Source organism: Populus euphratica, unplaced genomic scaffold (genome assembly GCF_000495115.2).
Source record: "Populus euphratica unplaced genomic scaffold, PopEup_1.0 scaffold185.1, whole genome shotgun sequence".
NCBI lineage: Eukaryota > Viridiplantae > Streptophyta > Magnoliopsida > Malpighiales > Salicaceae > Populus > Populus euphratica.
Window position 1 is genome coordinate 645,684 of NW_011499982.1, and position 341 is coordinate 646,024.

The following is a 341-nucleotide window of genomic DNA, read 5'->3' on the forward strand; positions in this document are numbered from 1 at the left end:
CCCCCCCCCCCACCATTTCGCAGTCTCGGTGCGGCCCCCTCCATTTCGCAGTCTCGGTGCGGCTGCAACGATGAAGACGACAAAAACACGTGTCCAGATCCTTCGCTGCCTCTTTACCATTCGGTGGAACGTTAGAACTTTGCTTTCGATACAGCTTAGAGATTTATCTCCGATGGACATTCACAATTACGTGACATTCACAGTTACGTTTATGTTTTGATGTATGATATTAAAAATAATTTTTTAAAAATAAAAAATATTATTTTTATATATTTTTAAGTAAGAATATTTTAAAAAATAATTATGATTTAAATAAGAATTTCAATTTTTTTTACAAGATA